The 24,236-nt window shown below is 39.7% G+C and overlaps 1 protein-coding gene and 1 non-coding gene across 4 annotated transcripts in view; both read right to left on the bottom strand.

The window, feature by feature from the left end:
* The window catches only part of FBXW7 (F-box and WD repeat domain containing 7), a 181,735-nt gene that overhangs the window by 50,306 nt on the left and 107,193 nt on the right, over positions 1-24,236 (bottom strand). The window lies entirely within an intron of this gene.
* TRNAK-CUU (transfer RNA lysine (anticodon CUU)) lies at positions 15,229-15,301 on the bottom strand. Its single transcript has one exon. It is a non-coding gene; the product is annotated as a tRNA-Lys (tRNA).

The raw sequence follows: 24,236 nt of genomic DNA, 5'->3' as shown, positions 1-24,236 counted from the left end.
CTGTTTCTTCACATTTCTATTTCCACCTTTTAGTTGTAAAGAAACTCTGGGGTAGTGGCTGGAAAAGCAAGTCTGCAATCACACCTCCATATCAACACTTCTGTAGAGAGCAGAGAAGATGAGTTTAGACTACCTCAGGAGAAAACTGCAATTGAAAAGGAAACAAATCCTTCAGAAGAGGAGAACACTGATTTTCCCAGTTCAAACCCCCATTTTCACATTTATGGGAAGATGACTACTGACAACCAAACATATTTTACATCTGTAAAAATTCTAGACTAGAGGTCTGTCTAGTCTAGAAACATTCCTCATGCCTACTACTATTTCCTCCTGAAGAACTGTCCATGCCCCTCTACAGATTTCCTTCACTGTAATACAGGGACCAGGCATACCTTTCTTGAGCTTTTCTGAAACAATGTAGTCAAAACCAGCTCTCAATAAGGAAAGCCATGGGCATACATTCTTCTGTATATAGCTACACTACAAGAGAAGGTTATTCTTCCCTCAATCTATTTCAGTTAGTGAGCTAAGCTGTGGCTTCTACAACTATATATAGCAGCAGATCTTTGGCAATAAATGCAACTTTTTCCCCTTAAACAGGCTAAGAAGTGATGACATGAGCAGCTTAAGTGGCAGATCTGAAACAGCAGAGGTCTGCTGGCAGGATGCATGGCAAATACCTGCAAGTAGCCTGAAGGATGGCAGTTTATTCAGCCAACATAGCTGAATTGGAAGGTATGCTCACAGTACCAACTGGTCAGAGTTGGAGAAGCCAAAATACGTTGGATCCCTATTGATAGGACAAATGATCTGAATTCTTTGAGAACTCATGGTACTGCCAAGATTTGAACAGAGATCTTATAAACCTGTATTACTGTTGCATTAACCATGAAAACCTCCTGAAACCGATACCTGCAAAGAGTGGCATACCTGACTTTCAAGAGTAACTTTCTTAGAGAAATTCTAGAGGTAAGTGACTCAATCCCAGCTATCTGACATAAAACGCAATTTTGTTTGCCATCCACCGTTGCAATTACATGAACAACTTCTCCTGTACTGGAAGTCCCGGCTCAATCACACATACACACAAAACCCCAACTCTATTGTGTGATGGGGCAGGTCGTCTGTTCCATAAGTGCTTTGAGAAGACAGACACACATATATCATTCCTGCAACACATTTTAATTATTCAGTTCTAAAGATTGCTGAGTAAACAAGTCTTTAAAGTTTTTTTTCTGAGTCCCAAGTCCTGTTTCTAGTGCTCCTACATGTGACTTTGCACATCTCTTGGCTCTGTGAAGGGAAAACTATAGGAACCTATTCACAGGACAGATATACAAGACCTAAGTTCTGTTAAGAATTACAAGTTAGTAAATACACATGAGGTCAGGTTGTAGACAGCTAACAAACAGCAATTTGCAGTGAAGACTTGGATCCATAGTTCCTTGCCTTCTTTATATGAGGTACATCAGAGGAGCAGTGAGAAACAGCAACACAAGTTCGTACACACTAGCAGATGAAGTATCAACTTTTCAGAGACCCTGGCTATGTGCTCTGAAGCCCACTCCACAATTATTCCCTTACTACTGATCAGGCCAACTAAATGAAACTGCAGTTTCATTCCGCAGGCAGAAAAATCATACATCAGAAAAACAAACTCTAAACTTTATTGATGTATTTTAAGAGTGGTTGTGGTGTCACCACAGGGAAAGACTTCCCAGTCATTCTGCTCAGGTAGTATTCATAACATGCAGTTACACCCACATAACACTTTCAAAATCAACTGATTTTTATTAAGGTAGGCATGTACTACAAACGCTTTGGTAATACATCTCCAATATCTTCAAATCACACATTTCCCTCACCATCTTCCACAGACCTTCTACTGCTACACCAGTCCACAAGATGATTTTACTACAGAGTCCCTGATTCTTCTGTACTCATGCCAACAGAGCCTCTTAAGACTGTGACTACCCTCCACACTGACACAGTTAGATTACCTCTGCTGTAGCAGGAGAAGGAGCACCCCCCATGCCCCAGGAGGTAACAGGCATGCCTCAGTTGTCTGTCATGCACTATTTCTTCTGCAGCCCCCTGCAGCTGCCAGCAAAGTAGCTCTCATGCAAACAGCCCAACCTAATCCACTCCAATTAAACAAGCCAGGTTGGCACAGCCTTACTATTTAAAATATCCATTTCATTTTGACAAATGACTTTGCCAGCAGATTTGCAAGGGCATTTTCCTTAAACAGAGGACTTGTGCTGAGCTTACCCAGGCAAACAATCTGTGAGGCTCAGACACGTGTTTATCAATGACTGCAACAGTGTAAACTAAGCCCCTGGATTTTACAGAGATGTGGCTGTGGAGCATTAGCTTATTCCTCCTCTCAGTTGTGCCATGGGAGCACCGTGTCCACAAACATCTGGAAGAAACAGTATCTTAAGCTGCTACAGCTTCTTGGTAAGACTGGATCTGAGCACTTGGCCAACAAAAGTGTCCTTCGCCTAGCTTAGCTATTACCAAATGAAGGGTTTGGTTAGCTGAGAAACAGCAGGTAAAAACTAGGACTTTTCAAGGTGTAAGACCTCATGGCTGCATCAGCAAAGCTATCACACAAATGATCATCACTTTTATAAGAAGTAATCTGGCAGAAGGAACCATACTCACTTTTTTCTTTAACCAGAATATCTCTGTATGCTATCAGGAAGGCATATTCATCATCCATGTGATTTGCCTGTGAAAGTATAAGCTGTGACAGATAACCCCTGAAAGCATAATGAAAGATAATATGGAATAATATGGTAGGCTAGAACTTAGACCATACTTGCACAGCAAAGATACCCCAAAAAAATAACCACCAAAACCCACCAAAAAACCTGCAACCAAAAACTTCAACAAAGCCTAATCTGCTTACAGAAGTTTAGGACATCTACTGACTGACTTGAAGGACACCTTTCAAGGCTGTATCTGCAAGCTCTTTAAGAAATCCATTCAAGTACAGAAATCTGCAACATAAAAAAAAATCCTGGGAGGGAGAGTTCAAATAGACAAAAAAATATAAATAAAATACAAAGTCAAAGACAGTACAAAGAATTTACGACCTTATCTCTGTCTTTTTCTTTTTGAGCTCCTGTTTGAATACCTGGGTTTTTTTGTTAGCTTTTTCTTTCTTTTTTTTTGTTAAATCTCTTCACTGGTAAATAAACAGAACCAGTAACTCCTCTCCAATCTATTCTAGCAAAGCCATAAAAATAAATTTTTGGGGTTTTTTTTTTAGTTAAATACACTAAATTTGATTTTTTTTTTTAAACCAGTAAACCCAGGGACTTTTTTTTTTTCCTAAATACAGTGTACTCCTCTTGAGATGAGACAGCTCCTCTTACTCATAAACAATTTTTCTTCCATTTTAACTAGGATCAGTTTTTTGCACCAAGATATCTGCAAAAGGCAGCTTATAAAAATATTTTTATGTAAAGTAACTTCACAAAAGAAAGTGACTTTGTTTATAATCAGAATACAGAATTTGATGCTAGTATTTAACACAAACACTTTACTGCAAAGAAATGTAACACGACATAGCCCTTGGTTCATAGTCAGAGACAGCTCACTTTTCTTATATCTTTGGAAAAGAAATGAAAAGATAATAGAGGGAAAACCTATTAGCCTTGCTTTTGAGAACTGAAAGAATTTCTGTACTTATTGTTAACCTGTGTCACATCTGAATTCAGCCATTATTATTTACGTCCTTTTAGTAAGGGGGGCGGGGGGGAAGGGAATAGGAACTTCACTCTCAGAGCACCAGAATCCACGAAGAAAACACACAAAGAGCTGGAAATGCAAGGGAGCAAGTAACAAGAGTGTAAGTCTGAAAGCCAGTACATGCTTCTCTGTTATCAGTGCATGATAATTTTCTGCTATTTTCTGCAGAAGCTTTTTTGAACAGAACACTAAAGACTGATTATATGTCCAAACCTTAATGTCAAAATCTACTGCTTCGTTGTATCTGCAGTTATGATGATTTCCTCCTACACATGGGATAGGAAAGAATACTATTTGATATTCATGGTGTTCAAAGCACTATGTTTTAAGTTGCGGCTTCATGTAAATCAGTTATTTGCCAACCAGAAAGGCGTTATTATAACCTCACATTTTAGTAAGAACCAAAATGCCATTTAAAAAAACATTGCTTCATATCCTGAATACACTTCTATAAACTGAAGATTTTTAAACAGCTAGTGACTCTCACTCTGAAATGAAAACCACGACCAAGACCTTACATCGCCACTATGGCAGGGAGAGAAGACAAGCAGACCAGATTCTCCCCTGCAGTTCAGCTCTACCCAAGTTGAAAGGAGAGAAAAGGCCTTTGGGGAAAGAAGCTGCAAAATATCTGTTTTGGCCTCAAAGCTTCTCCTCTTTGCCAGGGCCAATGCTCATGTCTCTGAACTCTGATGTCTGTCCAATGCCAATAGAAAAACCAGACATATCCAACTGGGGTGGTCCTGCCTTCCACCTCCCACCTCAGGTGCTGCTCTCAATGCCAGATGCTACAGACAAACCGGACCTGCCAATCACTGGCACCAAAGCAAGATTCTCCCTGCTCTCTGGAGCTCCCACCATGTGACAGTTTTCAGTCAATGTGAATTATGTCCTAACCTGCAGGCTGACATTCACTTTTTTTCCATAGCACAGTTATTTTCTAACAAAAGATAACTAAGTTTTTTATATCAATTTCTCTCTGTATTTTGGAGGGAACCTCTTTTTCCTATGTGGACCACCACCTGCAAACTTATTCAAAGCAATAAACTCCTCAGAGAAGATGAAGTATGCTTCCCTTCCTTGTTAAATCATGTCTGCAGATGGTTACGACAGTATTTTTTCCTCTCTACTGTAGAAAAAAGAATCACTCTTTGTGCTTCAACCACCAAAACTATTGTAAAGAACATACACAATCTATGCAGTTCCTCTTGTGAAAGGAACACATCAAACAGGAAACTTCTGTCAAGAATGCACAACTAAACTTTGATGGCTGATACAACACTATTTAGTCAGCTTTTGTGCACTGACTGCTGCACAGCTGAATAACAAACCTTACCACAGCCTTCTTGCCAGGAGATTCAGCCCTCCTAAGAGTTGGGCTTTGATGCGTCAGAGAGAAAAGGATAATTCTTGTATTTTCTTTGGAAACAATGCAATCGTGATTGCGAGACATACTTGTCTGAATTAGATGTATAATACCAGGTCTCATAAGAGACACTCTAAACTTCTAAAGCTTGCCTGACTGTGATAGGAGCTATTAAGGAGTCTGCTCTAATGGATAAGAAACATGACAACTCCCACAGAGAATCAACTGGTGCTGTGCTGGAAGGACTGAAAGTGCAGTCCTACCATTGCATTTGTCCTCACAGAGGAAAAAAGGAAACCAAGATTCGCATGAAGATTTCTGAAAGTTTCTGTCCTGCTTTTTGTTGAGAAATACAGGAGTGAAGACTTTTGACTTCTTCTATCCCTTCTGAAAGAATTTGCTGTGATTATATTGAGAACTTCTTGGCATTCCCAGGAGTGGGTAAAAAAGAATGTGCAGTGCAAATGTTAACCATCATTTTGAATCTAGTGGCACTGAAAAGATCTTTGAAACAACAGATCTTCTTGCTGAGGCAGAAGCATCATGGAAGTTCACCACCAACTTCATTAGCCTGTGAACCATTACTTCACCACACAAAACAGCATTTTTTTGGGGCCACTTACTATGAGAAGGACATTGAGTTACTGAAACATGTCCAGAGAAGGGCAACAAAGCTGACTGAAAGGTCTGGAGAACAACTCTGACTGAGGAGCAGCTGAGGGAATTGGAGTTGTTCAGTGTGTAAGATAGAAGGCTGAGGGGAGACTTTATTGATTTCTACAACTACCTGAAAGGAGGTTGTTATGTGATGGGTGTTAGCCTATTCTCCCTAGTATCAAGTGACAGAACAAGAGGAAATTGCCTCGAATTGCACCAGGGGAGGTTTAGATAGGCTATTAGGAAAAATTTCTTTACTGAGTGGCCAGGCTTTGGAACAGTCTGCTCAGAAAGGTGGTGGAGTCACCATCAATGGAGGTGTTAAAAAAAAGTGGCACTCTGGGACATGGTTCAATGGACATGGTAGTGTTAGGTTGAAGGTGGGACTTGGTTTTCAGGGTTTTTTCCAACCAAAGCAATTCTGTGATTCTGTAACTCTGTGAGACAGTTTGTTTTGTCTTAAATTCTGATGACTATGGAGACTGAAGGACCAAATAATAACAATCTTACTGCTGACCCTTGTCCATTCCCCCAAGGAAAAAAGGTCAGCTAGCAGCATACTGAGTGTATTACTGCGGAGCATGGGTACCCATGGACTGGGTGTCACACCAGAAATCGATTTCTGCCTGGTAAACCATGCTATCTGATGTACATTTTTTCATCTGATTTGTAGCACACCCTGCAACAGGAAATTTCTGTAACCAAGAGGAAGGTGATTATCTTCCTGCTTTGGAAACAGCTGAACCCATGATGGCTATTATTTATAAATTCCTCATCAGATGATGTTTTCAGCTAAACAGAATAAATCCATTATTCATCGTTTCAAGACCTCAGCAAACCACTGCATTGCAGCCAATGGAGGCTGTACTCTTAGACTTCCTGGTATACAATGTATAAACTAATATGGACCAGAAGTGCCTTCCATTAGTCACAGTTGACACCTGTCATAATAATTTGTCTGTTTCACAAATGAGGCATATCTTTGTATTTCTCACATTGTCTTCAGAGGGGAGAGAGTATTTGTTTCTTTGCACTTCCTATTTTGAATTAAAGAATTTTAAAATTCTGTTATCAACATCATTCTCAGAGGACAAGTTGCTTCCCATGGTATTCTCCCCCAGTACAGGCCTTCAGACTGACTTCTCTGTCACTGCACATACACCCTGCGCTTACTGGAAATCCTGATATGCTGAAAAAAAAAAATCTATTCATTTGATTCAGCTTTCCCTCCAAACATCTGCAAAACTCCTGTGAATTAGGATTTTATTTCCTTCTCTCCAAAAAACACAGTGTAGGATGTACAAACAGTAATGACTGAAACAGCCACTAGTCATATGCAAAATTAGAGAACAGTAGAGGAATTAGGATTACAATAAAACCTCCCTTGAAGAGACTTAATAGGAACAGGCAGTATAATTCCATTCTGAATATATAAATATGATCTTCTGTAACCCAGAGATTGTTTAAGACCTGAAGCAAGACAAAATTAATAGCACCTGTGACTTCTGCACAGCTTCACAGAATATATTTACAGGACAACATCTAAGAATTTCATTTAACTAAAGTTATGGACAACTATTTGGTCACAGCATATAAACTTAAAGAGAGCCACTGGTGTGAAACTAGAGACAGGCATATTGCAGCAAAGTGTATTATTGCCAGGCTGGTGAATAAGGCTGCTAACCACCTTCCTTCAGGACTTTGACACTATTGCAGGTATACCTTGCCTAGTGGTGTTTCCACCTGCCGTACATCTGGGTACACTTTTGTTTAAACAATAGACATGAAGGGCCAACACTGCAACAATTTCCTAATTATTTTAATTTGCCTCATTTTTTGGAGAAGTTTCCTAATTGAATAGTAAGCATCAAAAATGATTAATCACTGAAGCAATAGTGAGCTCTTGAGTTTAAAGTACAGCTCTTAAGAGACTCCAGAGATGCAGGCCTGATGTCTTTTTCAGCTGGGTAACTTAACTGGGGTGGACAATTTCTCCAAACCCTTACACACTAGAGGTCCATCAGCAGAGTTCTCTAAAATAGAAATACTCCCAACAGGAAAACTGAGCTAAAAGCCTGTCTTTCACTACAGAAGCAGACAATCTTTTCACAAAAGTGAGGAAGTCCAAAAGAACATTCTCTGTTGTCAGTAACTGACAACTTTGGTTCTGTTGCAGGGTTGCAAACCCAATGAAGTGTTCAGTGCAGGAGATCCAGGATGTCTCTGTAACAAAGACGGAACACAACACCTCTAAACATTGTGATGTTTCAGTAATTTCCTATCACTGAAAGCCATCTTTGATGTGTTCTTCAGATGTGGATTATTCATTACACTGATTTCTCCACTACTTTCAGTTACCACAGATAACTATGCTATTGCTCTTTCACTGAAGGTTTTATGACAAACTTCTCTGAAACAAGTCGGTATAAAACACCTTTAGTGGGATACGGTTCTAGGTAGAACACCATTCTACTTCACCTACAGCAATGCTTGCTGTTTGCTTTTAAGAATATTTCTTTTAGTCTTTAATGCAAGGTCATCTATTACCTTAATAGCACATAAGATTCTACCCCAAGTTTCATCACAATACTCATGTGCAGACAGTATAACAGGCAAAGATAGAAAGCTCAAGATCTCTCAGTCTGTTCCAATCTGTACACCTATCAATTCTAAACACCAAACCTTAATTAGGTATTATGCAAACAGTAAGTGACATATATTACTTTTTAGGTAACACTGAACAGACAAACTATACAGCTATAAAAATTATAATAATGCAAAGGAATTCTGTAAATGTTTCAAATTATTTATGACAGAAACGTACAAAAGGCTTTCTAAGGGGTGGTTCTTAGACAACATGTAATTTGTTTCTCATGAGTCTCAGTTGTTTGAGATTCCACACCACAAAAATAAAGATGACATCACAGATCTGGAAGATTCTAACCTATACCACAAATGTAATAACTTTGTATTTAGTGTGGAAAACTTATGTAGACACTCTGACTTCTTTTATAGCAAGCACTTAAATTATTTACTGTCCAAATACTCCCGTGGAATTAGTTTTACACATGAGCTGAATTCAAATTAACACTGAAATTATATAGTGCTTATACATTCAGACTTAGATGATAACATTCCCTGCTACCAGAGGACACAATCTCAAGCTGTGACAGGGGAAGTTTAGGCACAAAGTGAGGAGAAAGTTCTTCACAGAGAGAGTTGTTAGCCATTGGAATGGGCTGCCCAGGGAGGTGCTGGAGTCACCATCCCTAGAGGTGTTTAAAAGGGGACTGGACGTGGCACTTGGTGCCATGGTTTAGTAGTCATGAGGTCTTGGGTGACAGGTTGGACTTGATGATCTTTGAGATCTCTTCCAACCTTATTGATTCTATGATTCTATACCACCTACCCACAGCCTGCAAAGCACCTAGTGCTTTCTGCTATGCAAGAGTAAATCCAATTAATTCACAGTTGCCCCTTAGTTTACCTAAAAGGACTTCTGAAACACAGTCTTTTGTTCATCTCTGTTCATCAAGCCACTTCACAAGAAGCTTTAATATTTTAACTTTAAGGCACAGGGCTAGCCACAGTGCTGAGTAGGGTCCCTACTCAAGATGCTGCCCATTTGTCACACTGGGACATCACATAGCTTTTTTTACATGTCCTCCTCCATGTTTAGCTGTGCCAACAGAGATGCTACTGTCCCCACTGCAGAACCAAAGGAACAATCCATAGACGGGTTTTTAACTTCACTTTAAGCAAAATTAGCTGTGTTAGCACAAATCACCCTTTTAAACTGGCTAAGCTTTTTTGGCTGGTTGCCCCATTGCCAGTGTGAGAGCTCTGCAGTCTCTACTGAGGCTATAACCACCATCAAAGGGGCAATAGCAGCCAGCTAAGGAGAGATGAAGGTTTCCAGTGGCATGGGTTTTAGCCAAGCAAATGTCTGCCTACAACTCCCAGTATGTGCTTTTTAATTAAAGTAGTAACACTAGCACAAGTAGTCATAGGAAAGAATTTATGGTGACAGAAATGTTTGCATGCACCACAGATAGATGTTCACTCTGAACAATTTGGCCATTTAAAGATGTTTTACTCCCAGGTATTCTAGAGTTTACTGACCTTAGAGCACTGCTGCTCTTTCCTTCACGGAAAAGATTTTCCAGGTAGTTTAAATCACTTTTGATAGCCTTTTAAACTTAACTGACTTTGCCTAAAGCAAATTAGAGCACTTACAGCATCCATTTGCAAGCAAAGCTGAAGGGAACAAACAACTTCTGGTAGAGCAGCAGTACTGAGAAAAGAGAAAGAAAGGATGAGGGTGGGTTGAAGTCAGGTGTGCAAATAAAGTACCCAGCAAGCAAAGCTGGATCCAAAAGATGGCAGCTGTTCATAGCCTCTTATACTTATATCTGCATTTTAAGACAGATGGACAAAAGCAAAGTGCCAGAGTTTATAAACTGAGGGCATGGAGGGTAACTATGTGCAGCAGCTATCAGAACAGGGTTTTACTTCAGCTATCTTTTTTTTTTTCTTTCCTGCCATACTGCATATGCATCATGATTTAAAGAACTTCTAATGAGTAGCAGTTTGTGAATTCTGCTCTTGGCTCTTGCCAATAGAGAGTGAATGTGCTTAAAGTGTGAAAAGTAACCAGTGAACAGCGTTTAACTTGCAATGCAAAACACACAAAGACCCATCTTAATCTTCAATGTTATCAATATAATTTTAAATATGAACACTCTAACTCCTTCAAAGGAAAGTCTTTGCACCACATCTTCCACATGTGTGGCTCACACTACAGAGCAGCAATGGTATTTTGCAGCTGTACAGTGTTTATCTTGAAAATCTCCATATGCTGTGTAACTTTTCCTGAAATAAAACTCTGGAGAAATAGTTAAGTAGGTAAGAAGCATCTCAACTTGATCCCTTTTCTCCAGAATGCAAAACCCAGCCTACATCATACAAACATCTGTCAGCATCTGTCTTCTGACTTCCTGGTACTAGCTTTAGGAACTACAGTAGCTTGCTGTGCTGCAGAACCAACATCCAAAGCCACAGCATGCCTTCTAATAAAGCAAGGCTTATGGGTAAATCTTTCAGTACCCCAAGTAATATAGCTGGAGCAAGGGGAAAGGGAGTGAGAAGTTGGACTGACAAGATTTCAGGTGTGCTCCTGATACCACCTGGTCTGCTTTTAGGTATGCATGTGAGACTTTCTGGTGTCAACTAAGCAGAAAAAGTAGCATTAGTAAGTAATGGAGAAGCAAGAAGTTTGTCTCCAATAGGAAAGAAAGGGGTGATAAAAAGGACAACATCCCCCTAACCACCCCATCCCACCCCAATTATAATATACCAGGAAATCAATACTTCTATTGAGTCTCTTGTTTCATTGTCCTATGCTCAGTGGTTTGGAAAGCATTCTGTATCATGTCCTGGAGGCTTACGACTGAGAGGGTCAAAGACAGTATATGCATACTCTTGGCAAACGTTAAGTCACTGATATTTCCACCTTTCATCAGCTGCCAGAGCACTCCATCTGTGCAAAGTGACAGCTTAGTCAACCTCCAGGTATTCCAAGGGTCTCAAGCATAGCACAAAATGCATCAAGTTCCAGGAGGAATCCAGGAATTTGATGATCTTGTTAAAAGGCCATGCACAAGATCCATGTAGAACTACGCTGGCATGTAGCAATTACCTTGGATTTCAGACACTGATTATTAAATGCTCTCAGCTCGCACTGAGCCTCAAAATTCTCAAAATGGGCTCAGAAGAGCAGCCCATTTACCTAAAAACCTATCCCATCCCCCTCTTTCCCAGCTACAGTAGTAGACCCAGTAAGAAGACATACAAGCTCCAGACACAAACTTTTTTTATGTGCCTCTTCAGATCACTTTGGCCAGTAAATGCTATGCACATTGCTAGCAAGAGAATCAATTTCCACGCGTATGTAAAGATTGGCTTCCGGAAAAGATTGATGTAACTGTCCATAATGTGAAGTTCAGTTGCAACATCAAAAGGAAAATTATTTTTCCTTTCGTGAGATCTGGGATTTTACTCTTTGTTCACTCATTTGTTTTGGCAACAGCCTGGACTGTGAACACTATATACAATCCAGTGTGTTTTTTTTTTAAAAACCCACAAACCAAGTCAGGAGATGCTAAAGGAAATGAGCCATGAAGTGGGGGCAGCAGGATAGTATCTAGCATTTCTGCAAACAATCCATTTGTCACTTTCGTGGACCAGGGTTAATTAATATTCTATAAAGGTCTTCCAAAAGCTGAATACCTCTCAAGTTCTGAATTCATGGGGCTGACCTTAGACTTTCTCAGAATGATTTTTAATGCAGTCTGTTATCAGCAAAACCCGTTTAAACACATGTCCCATCTGCCAGTACCCCATTTGCAAAAGAGCTTCTTATACTTGCAGACAGTCAAGCTTCTGCCTGCCTCCCTCTCTCCTCTAAATACCAGCTGTATGGTAATGAGCACAAACAGCTGAAAAATACTGCACAGTAACAAAGCTAGTATGAAACAGGCAGAACAACGCTTCCACTCAGTGAAGGAGTTGTAGCATAAATTTAGCAGATCAGCTATTGAACAGGGGTGGGGGGAGGTTTGGAAAAAATGTAAAGGGTCTGCACAGATAGCAAGAAAATTAAGAGACCAAAGGGGCACAAGCTACCAAAGAAAAGCCCAATTTCTAAAGTACCTTTGTTTAACTGCATGAACCAATTCATCAAATTTTCTAAGGCGTATTCCTCGTGTACAAATGATACGCCAAATGCTATTCTGATCATTTGCAAGTTCAGTTCATTTATAGAGGAGACAACTTGTTAATGAAAGTTTCCCATTCATTACAAATCTCTTCATCGAGCTGGGGGCGGGGGGGGGGAAGTCCTTAAGAACAGGAGCATGCTCTCCTACTTCAATTTCTGATACTTCCAGCATGTGTGACCAACAAACACCGTATTATCTACTAACCTTTTGCATAATAGCCCTCTCAGCCTATCCATTTTTGTAAAGCCACTTTTTTTAAATGCTGACAACATCTACACTACCCCCCAGACACTGACAATCTTTTCACAGAATGAGCACGAAAGACACTTGCTTTTAAGAACATTTGTGCGTAACTGCATTCAAGCTGACGTGCATACAAGCCATGCAGTACAGTATTGGTTTATGCAAGTAGCCAATTAGATATATGCTGTTTCCCTAAAATCTAAAACTTGCTTGTGGCACTTCTGCACTTGAAATGGCATGCATCTGTGAAAGATGCAGGCAGTTTAGATACATAAAATCTGACATGAAAATACATGACTTTTTCCTTGTTTGCAATTTCCCAAAGGCATCCAGAGTGTTACTATTGCTTTTGAAGAATTGGAGCCTAATGCTGTCTAAGAAAAACTTGGAGAAATATGGTGTATTGACGTTGCCCAAATGAGTGCTCTGTCAAAGGTTTGATACTTAAGGCTTTGGGGTTTTTAATTCCTAATTTAAAAGCCCGACTGCTTCAATCCCTCAACATCCTAACATCCGTCTTTTGTGACAAGGAAGGCTAGAAATGTATTTTTCAAAAATTCATCTAGTAAGACATACTGCAATAAAATCACTATAATGCTTCTAAAAGTAGTGAAGAGTGAAACCCCTTCATCTGGGGAAGAAAAAAAATACATTTACTTCTAAGGTCACAGCCCCTAAAAAAGCACACAATCTTTTAACCCTGATACACTGCACTTGGAGAATTTAACTGAACACACAACATCAGCTGTGATGCTGACTTCTTTTCACTGGTGATCATAGAATAAACAAAACCAGAAAAAGGCAATTTTCTCAGGGCATGAAAGAGCTTGTCATGGAGCTATACAATGGCATTCTCACATGACATTTTTATTGCTCATGACAATCATAACCCTGTAATAAATAGAAGAAAAAAAAGTCACTATTAAAGTTCACTGGAAGTCTCCACCTAATTTTAAATTTTAACAGAGGTCAAATCTATTGAACTTAATTTAAAGAACATGCACTTTGATCTTTCCTGGAGAATTCTAACACACATTTAACAATATTGGTCATATTTTTTAAGCACCTAAAGGAATTAAGGAGGAGTTTATCAAAACAAAAAACAGGTATTTTGGACATATAGAGATACACAACTTACTAACTAATGATTACTCACAAGCTACTTTTTGGCTAAAAAAAAGTGTTAATATTCAGTCTATATATTTATTTTTTGTTGTTAAAATTATCAGTGGTCCCCATAGTTTTCTATTTAAAAACTGTCAAAAACATCACTCTTGGTTCTTCCCCCCCCCCGTCCTCTGAATTATTTAATATGCACCAGGGTGAAAATTGTTTGCATAAAAACACTAAGTAAATGAATGTATTGTATTATAAAAGAAGGTACAATACTTAGCCCATGTAAAAATCATTTGCCAAAATTACTTTGGTTCTTTCTAGATGTACCTGCTTCTTCAGCTCATGATCACTCCAGGAGGTAGGAAAAGAATACTACAGAAAGTGCTGTAACTAGATGGTATTTCCTATGCTACTAAGTCAGGGTTGTGTCGCTTGTTATCTTCAAAGCAACCCGAACTACTCAATATCCTTATTTACTTTTCAGACTACAGACCTGATAAACAAACTGGGTGCTAAGAATCAATGATCAAAGAAAGCCCCACTTACTCAGGAAGATTTTAAACTTAAAAGGTTTAACTTCTCAGAAACTAAATTAGACATTCACAAACCCAAAATTGTCTGCAATAAACGAACAAACCTACCCCCCCAAAAAATGCACCACCTAAAAAAAATCCAACATAAAAAAACTCCAAAATGTGACACTGTGGCCGGTTGACGTTGCCCCCTTAAGAAAGGGAATATGGTGGACGGAAGTTGGTAAACGGAAGGAATAGTCTAAACTAATTTCATTGGACGAGTGGGAGGAAGCACTTCTGAGCTGGGACTATACTGGACATTTCCAGCACTTCTCAGTCAGTCTTGCTTCCGCCTCTTCTTCAGGCAACAGCTTTCTGTCCTGGGCTTTCTGCCAAGGCTTCGGCCTTGAGGCCGATAAGATACCAGGCCTGTATATTAACTCCTTTCCAATTAACACAAAACTGCTTTTAACTTCTTTCTTTCGCTCTCTCTCTCTTCTAACCTAATCTGGGGAAAGGGGGGAAAGAGGGGAAAGAGGAGGTGGGGAACCCCCCTCTCTGCCGAGAGGGGTTCACTCTCATTTCTGTGTTACTCTGTTGTATATCTTTGTATATATTGTAGATATTGTAAATTTGTAAATATCTCCCTGCAAACCCTACATCGCTTTGTAAATATAGCTCCACTGCTTTGCTAATTCAGCTTGCGAGTTTTTTTTTCCTTTTACTTTACAAAGGGGGAAGGGAGGAGGCTTCTCGGCCTTACCTTCCATCCCACCACATTTTTTTTTATTGGCGCCCAACGTGGGGCACGAACCCACGACCCTGAGATTAAGAGTCTCATGCTCTTCCGACTGAGCTAGCCGGGCTAGTTCTTAATGTCTGGACCATCTCGGACAGGTCCCAGACCCATTGCTTGAACTACCTCTTGCTTTATCTGGTCAAAGGCTGCAAGTGACAGACACAGTATGCAAGAAGAAGCTTGCCACTGAACCTGGCAGAGCCAAACTCACTTCCAAAAGTTTAACCTCAAAACCTTCATGATTACATTATTTGGACAGAATACCACCTACACTAACCTGAACATTGTCACCAAAACAAACAAACATCCACCCACAACTGAAGTGAATGTTGTCTCTACAGAATCACAGAAAGGCTTGGTTTGGACAGCACCTTTACAGGTCATCTAGTCCACCCCCTGTACTGCGTGGAGGGACGTCTCTAATAGATCTTGTTGCTCTGAGTCCCATCCAACTTGGCCTTGAATACTTTCACGGATGGGGCATCCACCTCTCTGGTCAACCTATTCCAGTATCACACCAGCCTCACTGCATACATATTTTCTCCCTAATATTTAAAACTTGTATGTATAATCATTGTTTCAGACTCTACATCCCAAGATCTTGACCCCTCAGGTTATTTTGGTAGTTTGAAGAGACATAGCGTCTGCTTTGTATACCAATGCATTCTACCTGAGCAGAATATATCCATCATCTCCAGTAGTTCAGGTCTGGAGGGCATCAAGTAATGCATATATATTAGCTATCATTAAGAAGCAAAACATAATTCAAATATATTTTAATATCCAAAGTTAAAAAAACAAGCAAGCAATGAAACAGAAAAGAAATCCAAGTTATGACACCCTTTATATATCAGGCATAGTTGTACTTTGCCAGTGCTTGTCCATACTCTTCATGTGATTCTAGCACATGGAAACCTGTAAACACAAAGGGTCTTGAAAAAGTACTGAATATTATCTATATTCATGAGTATAAACAGACAAGGAGGAAAGAGTGACTTACTGTCAACAAGCATGATCTTAACTGTATTGACATTTCTAGGATATTTCTTTAACTTGAAGAAGTAAAACATACTCCCTTTACAAGTAACGTACATACACACAACACATAGAAGAATTATATTCCATACTATGATCTTCCAGAACAGATTGAAAAGATGAAAAAAGAGGAAGATTTATAGGCAGCACCACACTGCCCCTTCATGTCCACTAGAGAAACACCACCACAAACATGGTAAATATGTTAAAACAGTACTTTTCCTAGATCTTGTCATTTGACAGCTCCCTCTTCCCCAATAAAACATACAGACAATGGAAGAGAATTAGAATACAATTACATTTTTACTGTAGTGGGAAAGCCTGTTTTTTTTAAACTTTGATATTCATAGTTCATTCTTTCTCTTTAAAAAAAAAAAAAAAAAAAAGTGTCAATTTTCCACCTTGATTTCATGGTGGATTACAAGAACAAAATTCATTCTGTTAAATTTAACATTCCTTTAGAAAGGAGCTCACCATACTAAAATGGATATATTGAGACATGGCAGAAAGCTTTAAGTTAAGAACACAACAATAAAGCTTCTATCAGAATCAACCCTTCATGGCATAAGTAATTTTTAATGAGCATCTAAGCTATTTCATACTTCATATAAATTCTCCCCACCTTTTATAACAATACAGTTTTCCCCAAGTAGGCTGTTCCTTCTGATTAAAAATTCAATTTATATTTTGTGTGCAATTAATGTTAAATCTGTTCTGACTGCTGTATGGGTTTTTTGTTTCAGGTAGCATTAACCAGAATGTCAGTCATAACCTAGACTGGAAAAAAAAAATCTGTCCCCTATCTCAAGAAGCCACATTCCTCAGAGTAACACCAATACATGCACCAGCAGACAAGTCCACTGTACACATAAAAAGTGTTAAGCAAGACTTTATTCAAGTCAGGTATAATGTTTTACAAAGAGCAATGAAATAATTCCTGAATTAAATTGCTGACTTAACCTTGCCCTAAAGACCATACTTTGAGAAGTATTTAAAGAAAAAATAATAATCCATATGTATTTATACCTGCTGGCCAAGATATGAACATAGAGTCATGGATCATTTCTGGGAAAATGGAACCAGAGAACTGTCCAGAAATCAAGGCAGCTGCATTTTCATTTGGTCTGCAAGTAGATACCTAATTAACTATAAGCACACAGTATTTCTCCAGTACGTGGCACATCCACACAACTTGAAAACCTTTACTATAGGAAAGGTGAATTTTATTCATAAATAATTCAATCTTCTAACATATAAACCCTTAGCCTCCACATATACACAACCTTTCTTCCCCCCTCTTCTTCATTTATGATATTAGTTTTAGATAACCTTGTTGCTGGTTTAATCTCTCAGCCTTTCAAAACTTGGAACTTAAATCAAATACAAAAGGAAGAAATTCATTATAATTCATTTTCAAGTGTAAATCTGTATTTTCTACCTCTTCAATGCAGCATAAATATTCAAACTGAATACTAATCTGGAGTAACTGAGGTGCACTAGTGCAATCTTCATGCTGTTTTTGAACTACACAAACGATAACAAGATTTTGTGATTCTATTCTGAAGCAAAAATAAAGGAATAACAGAAGGTATTATTTTTCTGTATGTTCTACAGACATGTGGCAAGATGAAATAACAAGCTATTTTCTATTTCAATAGCTGTAGCTTGCTTGCACTTTAAACCAGGAACCAGAAAACCTAAGAGTGAAGCACAGTATATTTATTTCATTAATAACCAAATTTCTTAGTTTTTATTAGAATTAGTAATATCTGGCTGTGTGTAGGGCTGTACATAATGTTTCCATACAGACCTACTAGGGTATTTTGGTATTTTAAAATAAAGTATATTACTTCTTCATATTAAGAGGAGGATGGAGGGGAAAAAAAAAAGAGTATGTTCATACCATTTAGAATAGAATAAACCAGGTTGGAAGAGACCTTCAAGATCATCGCGTCCAACCCATCAACCAATCCAACCCACCTAAGCAACTAACCCATGGCACCAAGCACCCCATCAAGTCTCCTCCTGAAAACCTCCAATGATGGTGACTCCACCAACTCCCCAGGCAGACCATTCCAATGGGCAATCACTCTCTCTGTATAGAACTTCTTCCTAAGATCCAATCTAAACCTCCCCTGGCGCAGCCTGAGACTGCATCCTCTTGTTCTGGTACTGGCTGCCTGGGAGAAGAGACCAACATCCGCCTGTCTACAACCTCCCTTCAGGTAGTTGCTCAGATAAACTACCTAACATATTTTCATTTTGAGAAATTCATGGGTGAGTTTTCTACAGAAAATCCATAACATACAAAAATAAACATCAGAAAAAAGTTCTTATTCTTATCTGTTCGAGTTTCAGCAGTGGAAAGGGAGAAATTCAGCTTTCCTTCCCCCTTAAGAAAGTGGTCTTTGTAGAAAAGATGACTACAGTAATCTTAACCCGCATTATCAATTCCCTCTCAAGCCAGGACAAGAACTTGCAGCTCCTCCTACCCCTTCCTACATACAATAAATTGTCTTAAGAGGCAGAAGATGACATGGACTTTACCAAATGTCATTCTAATCCAAAATCCTATTTTTCATTACAAACCCAAAATGGGCTACAGAATGAAACCCCCAAACAAACCACTGTATTGCACAGAGGCAAATACAATTTTCTAAACTAGAACAGCAAAATTTGCAATTTTAAAATACTTCTGAGCTAAATATTTCATGTGCTACAAATGTTCATATGGTACATAAGACAGACTTAAGTAGAGAATGTGCCTTAGAAATCTCTTTTGCTCATAAATCTATCTAGTCCATTACGCTAGTATGGTAATTCTAAACGGTATACCAGAGTTGACCTTTCTTGTGTTCTTTATTAAATCCATGGGACACTAAAGTCATGTTGAGGTTTCAAAAGCACATCACAAATGTCTATAGGCCCATCTAAGTAAGTAAATCTAGCATAGCAAAACTCAAGTTGTGTTCTTCTCCATCCCTCTGACATCAGCAATAGAAGGAGGACTATTTAGGAAGAGCCAACAGGTCAATTCATGGCTCCAGGACCGGTCTCATCAACAGGGGTTTGGATTTTACAGTCACAGCTCAGTTTACAGGGCACCAGAGCTGCACGCAACTAACAGGGTGCACCTGTCCCAGAGGAGGAAAACGATTCTAGGGCAGGAGTTGTCAGGGTTCATTGAGAGGGCTTTAAACTAGATTTGAAGGAGGGAAGGGGTTGTTAATCTCATGCTTGCTTGTGACAAATAATGGGGCAGCTCACCAAAGGCCGCAGGATGGAGTGCTAGCAAGGCCTCTCTACTTGTTGCCCTGAGGCAAACCAAGGCCAAAGCACTGGAACACCCCAAGGCAATCACAGGGGATTCACCTAAGAGGCCCACACAGCCAGCACAGCTGAAGTGCCTCTGTGCTAATGCACGCAGCTTGTGCAATGAACAGGATGAATTAAGGGCCCCTGTGCTGTTGGAAAGCCATGACATAGTGGCTATTACTGAGACTCAGTGGGATGATTCCCATGACTGGAATGCAGGGATACATGGGTACAAGCTCTTTGGGAAGAACAGGTAGGGGAGGAGGTGTTGCTCTTTTTATCAGTGACCAGCTGGAATCCATGGAGCTCCACCCAGGGAAGGATGATGAGCTGGTTGAGAGCACATTGCTTAAAGGGAAGACAGGAAAAGGTGATGTTACTGTAGGGGTCTGCTACTGGTCCACCTGACCAGCAGAACCGAGCAGATGAGGCCCTCCACAGACAAATAGAAGTGGCTTTGCGTTCACAAGCCCTGGTCCTTGTGGGGCATTTCAACCACCCTGACATCTGCTGGAGGGAATCAATGAGAAAAGGTGCTATGCTGGACCTTGTCCTCACCAACAGGGAAGGGCTAGGGACCAATGTAAGGCTCAGGGATAACCTTAGCGGCAGTAACCATGAAGCAATAGAACTGAAGATTCTCAGAGCAACTAGGAGAACATATCTGAAGCTTACAACCCTGGACTTCAGGTATGCAGACTTTGATCACTCCAGGGATCTGCTGGCCAAAGTATCATGGAACAATGCCCTAGAAAGAAGAGGGGCCTAGGTCAGCTGGTCAGTGTCCAAGGATCACCTTCTTCGTGTCCAGGAGCAAAGTATACCCACAAAGATGAAGGCAGGAATGAATGTCAGGAGACCTGCCTGGAGGAGCAAGGAGCTCCTGGACACACTGTCACACACAAAGAAACTACAAGGAGTGGAAGAAAGGATAGCTAGAATGGGGGGCATATAAGGAAGCTGCCTGAACAGCAAGAGACCTGATTAGAAAAGCTAAAGCTCAATTAGAATTAAATCTAGCCAGAGAAATCAAGGGGAACAGTACAACTTTCTATGGGTATATTAATGGTAAAAAGAAGACTAGGGAAGTTATGGGCCCCCTCAGAAAGCAAACAGGTGAACTGGTGACAAGTGATATGGAGAAGACTGAGGTTCTCAATGACTTCTTTGCCATGGTCTTCACTGGCAAGGCCTCCAGCCACACACCCAGAATACAGGAAGATAATGGCAGGGACTGGAAGAAGGAACTGCCCATAGTGAGTGAAGATCAGGTTCATGGCCATCTGAAGAACCTGAAAGTGTTCAAGACCATGGGACCCAATGAGATATACCCACAGGTGTTGAGGGAACTGGTGGATGAGGTTGCTAAACCACTCTATCATATTCCAAAAGTCCTGGCAGTCCAGGGAGGTCCTCACTGACTAGAAAAGGGGGAACTCCCATTTTCAAAAAGGGAAAGAAGGATGACCCAGGGAACTATAGGCCAGTCAGTCTCACCTCTGTGCCCAGTAAGAAATCACATCCTGGGCTGCATCAAGAGAAGCACTGCCAGCAGGTCGAAGGAGGTGATTCTCCCCTGATACTCCACTCTGGTGAGACCTCACCTGGAGTACTGCATCCAATTCTGGAGCCCCTGTTACAGGAAGGATGTGGACGTGCTGGGGCATGTCCAGAGAAGGGCCACAGGGATGATCAGAGGGCTGGAGCATCTCTCCTATGAGGGCACACTGAAAGAGTTGGAACTATTCAGTCTGGAGAGGGGAAGGCTCTGAGGAGACCTTATTGTGGCCTTCCAGTATCTCAAGGGGGCCTACAAGAAAGCTGGGGAGGGACTTCTTAGGGTGTTGGGTAGTGATAGGACTAGGGGGAATGGAACAAAATAGAAATGGATAGATTCAGATCGGATGTTAGGAAGAAGTTCACCATGAAGGTAGTGAGACACTGGAACAGGTTGCTCAGGAAGGTGGTAGAAACCCCATTCCTGGAGGTATTTTAAGGCCATGCTGGATGTGGCTCTGAGCAACCTGCTCTAGTGTGAGGTGTCCCTGCCCATGGCAGGGGGGATGCAACTGGATGATTCTTGAGGTCCCTTCCAACCCTAACAACTCTGTGATTCTATGATTCTACGTTGATAATTTTTCATTGTAACTAAACTCATGTCTACTAGACTACTCAAATCATCTGCATACAAGTACAGCTTTTTTAAGGAAGAGAGGAAAAATGAAGTTGAATTATCAACAGTCATAAAAAAGAGCGCACAATGGTTCCCTAAATGATGTTGTTTGGAAGTGTATGCACTGTGCAACCTTCGGTGCAATTCTCATTCTTCACAATAATGGACACAAAAAAGGACACTTAAAGGCAGTCTCTCTTTTGTTGAACTTATAGCATCCCACCTTCCCCTATCTGAATTTATAGTATTATTAGTACTGTAACTTTGTGTTTACATATACACCATGTATTTATGAATACAGCTTAGTAGTTCTTACACAGCTCCTTCACCTGTGTCAGGACAGGGCATCCTCTCACTAAAGAAAATTGTTACAAGATACAGTTTCTAATTAAAAAAAGTAAACAAGTAATACCTAGCATGCCATAGCAAAAGTCCTTACTTCCATAACCATAAACATAATATTCAAAGGATTCTCCACTCACAATAGGAAACAAAATCCAAGTTTTCTCTTCTGACTATATAGTCAGTAAGTAGAAACCAAGGGACTTAAAGGACAAGATAGTTGTCTTAGGATAAATTTTGGAAAATTGTCATTACATTATTTCAGTGACAACACCTGGACCATTAGGCATTTTATCTTCTCCTCTGCCTAGTCATATGTTTTGGGTTTTTTTGTTTTGTTTTTAACACAAGTGTCAATTACTGTACTGCTGTACTCTTCCCCTTAAAATACACATTATGAGCTTAGAAGTGAGACTGGCACTCGAGGGAAATACCTCAAACTCTTTGGGGGTTTCTCCTCTATGAAATATGTTGCTACTTAAAACTTCAGTATCAGGTTAATGCCAAGGTTTTTGATTGAGAACAGGGGGTCGTATTTCTATCATTCTGGTGGCACCTAGAGGTCAGACGCCTGTAACTACAACCAATCCAGCTTTGGTTTTGCAAGCAAGGCATAAAGCAAGTTTTTAAAAGGAACTATGGCATAGTTTAGCTGTCCAACATTTGGTGTCAAGTCGTCTTTTTACAAAATGAAGAGATTCTCAAACAAGCCATGATATTTTTTTTCCTCAGGAATATGTTCTTGTACTGTATAATGCACAGTGCCACTTTTTAAAATGATATGAAGTTTTCTGTCAGCTGGGAATGCCATCCTGGGAGTATTAAATAAATACTTCAGTATCTTTTACTACTACTAAAATTTTCTGGTTTGCTGGCATGCACACACAGATACAACCACATTTTTAGCAGTACAGCTCTGCTGTTTGGTACTACAGCGATTCATTTTTCTATTGTCTTTTGTCAGTCTCACTTCCTGCGTATCTCAGGTCACTTGTAGCAAACAAAGCAATGCTGTATTTCTAAGGCACAGGCCTGGGACTGCTGTGGCACTGCCTGCCTTTTCCTACTCTGTGATAACTACAATACTATTAAACAGTTTTTTGAATCTGAAGCATCCGCCAGAGAAGCAGAAAATGCCATTTCCCTTCAAGCAACCATTGTAAAGACACCAAATCACTGCATTAAGATCAGACAAAGTACAGCTCAAGTTGCATTAGCAGACAACATCTGTCAGATGCCCCTGAACACTTCCAATTTATTTTTCTTACCAAGGAGGCACAAAACATATTTAAGGATTTTTGTATTATCATATTTTGTGAATAAATACATATAATTATACTTGAAACAGGACAGTAAAATCTGAGAAAGATTTCTGTTTGAGAACACAAGTAATTATAGATCAACAAAGTCAAATGCATTCCTAAAGTCCCAATTGTATGAAAACTTGACAGAAGAGAAAAGATTAAATGATCACAGGACCTTCAAGAGGTTTCACCTCTCAGTGGCAATTTTACATACAGGATTACGACAGGATGGGTTGTCTGTCTGCCTTTGTGCTAGATACCTCCTAGAACAGTGACTACTCAGAAAATCATGTGTCCAGATCTTTGAAACACCTTCTCAGTATCACCTCAGAGACCTCCCATTTCGAACTTGTTACTAACTGACACGTGGCCAGCATTCCACAGAAATTATGTTTCCATCTTGCTTTAACAAGGAAACCAAAACCAAAACCAAACAAAACCAATCAAACCAAACTACAAATCACTTCTACTCTTCCAAGTCAGGAGAATTTTTAATTTTGTTATTATTTTTAAATGCATGAAGTGCAAAGGACTGGGAAAAAAGGTTTCCTTATTTATAATACATGAAAAGACAATATGCAAGGTCTTTCCCATTTAATATTTTTCTTATTGATGTCTGAGGTCAACAATTCTGATTACATTAAAGCTAAGACTATAGTCTATAAAAGGAAAGAAAAATTAAAAAGGAAGCCCTCAATGTTTGTTCTCCTGGATACTAGTAGTAATTTGATATTGTTATATTTGTGAAAACCCTTAATGAAGGCACACCTAAAACAGGCCAGATAAAACCTTTTGTTTGACACAATTTTTGACACGTCTGTCAAATACACGGA

This window comes from Melanerpes formicivorus, unplaced genomic scaffold, assembly GCF_026170545.1.
Source record: "Melanerpes formicivorus ecotype bairdi unplaced genomic scaffold, bMelFor1.0.p_v2 SCAF_4, whole genome shotgun sequence".
NCBI classification, from domain to species: domain Eukaryota; kingdom Metazoa; phylum Chordata; class Aves; order Piciformes; family Picidae; genus Melanerpes; species Melanerpes formicivorus.
This window is presented reverse-complemented; position numbering and strand designations above follow the sequence as displayed.